This window comes from Geospiza fortis, unplaced genomic scaffold, assembly GCF_000277835.1.
Source record: "Geospiza fortis unplaced genomic scaffold, GeoFor_1.0 scaffold112, whole genome shotgun sequence".
Lineage (NCBI taxonomy): Eukaryota > Metazoa > Chordata > Aves > Passeriformes > Thraupidae > Geospiza > Geospiza fortis.
Window position 1 is genome coordinate 412,026 of NW_005054298.1, and position 1,492 is coordinate 413,517.

The 1,492-nt window shown below is 30.9% G+C and overlaps 1 protein-coding gene across 1 annotated transcript in view; it reads right to left on the reverse strand.

The window, feature by feature from the left end:
- Positions 1-1,492, reverse strand: part of KIF5C (kinesin family member 5C) — a 58,229-nt gene that overhangs the window by 40,708 nt on the left and 16,029 nt on the right. The gene's annotated exons all lie outside the window — the stretch shown is intronic.

Here is a 1,492-nt window from a genome sequence, read left to right on the forward strand (position 1 = left end):
TATAATATATATATATTGTAAAATATGCATAATACATATTATATATAATATACTATATATATATATATATATATCATACATGCAATGTATATATTATACATGCAATATATTTATTATACATGCAATATATTTATTATACATTTAAATATTTAGTATAAATAAAAATATATAAAATATATATCTATTATTTTATAAACTGAGCTTCTGCCGGATCCACCGCGTGGATCAGGGACACCTCCCAGTACAAATTTTAGAAGAAGTCCTTTTATCCCCATTCGTGCAACACAACACCAACAAGTTTGGATTATTACGGGGTTGAATTCCTGGAGATTTGTGTGTTTTGCCATCCCTGGAACCCAGCCCAAGGCCCTGCTTTGCTGGGATAAAACAGGCAGGTGTTGAAAACTGCCCTGCACTCTCTGGCTGCTGCTTGAGCAGGGAGTTACAGCCCAGAGGAAAATGTAACTCCAGCATTTCAGCTCTTTCTAATTCCAAACTATCTCCACTCCCAGCACCAGTCCCTGCTGGGATGGTTTAGGGAGCAATTCCAGTTAATGCCAGGCCTGGAATTCCCAGTGCAGAGCTGGAAGTCACAGAGCCCCTGTGCAAAGGCACACTCAATTAACTCAATTAACTGGCAGTGCTATCATTTCAGTGCTATAATTTATATATATTTCAGCAGTTAAACCATCCACAAAGTCACTCCCAGGCCTTGGTGGACAGGAGAACCCTGGGTGCCATTTTTAGACTTTCTGTGTTTTTAAGAACAGACCTCAAAAATATCACAATTTTTGACCTGAGGCCATAGAGAAAGCTTCCAAAATTGATTAATAACCTAAAATTGCAGGTGTGGAGTTTGAATGTAAGTGTGCAATACCACACAGTAGAAAACTCAGAGTTTAAGGTTTCAGAATATGGTCATATATATAAAACTAAGAGAAAAGTTTGAAAGCAGTAGCTAATCCTTGCCTTTACATTCTTCTTCATAGGTTTGGGAAGTGTTTTATAATTAGACAAAAAAGTCTGCAATGCCAGACATGAGTAATTAGCTATTAAGTTAAAAGTAAAAATAATTTGTGTAATTTCTTAATTTGATAGTTTTTCCTTAAAAAAACTTGTAAAGATAGATACAAAACCATTTTTATAAGTTATTAGTAAGTTATTAAACAGTATTTTGTTTATTTATATAGTTTAATTATATACTATATTTGATTTATTTATATACTTTATTATTATACAGTATTTTACTTATTAGTAAAATACTGTAGAGCTCACACCTTGAGTTCATTTTATTTATATAGTTTATTTATATAGTTTAATAATATACTATATTTATTTTATTTATTGATATACTTTATTATTCTACAGTATTTTACTTAGTAAAATAGAACTCACAGCTTGGGAAACTGCAATATATAAATATATAGAGTATATATTGTAATATAAATAGAGAAATATGGAATATATACTATATAAATAAGTGAATATATTT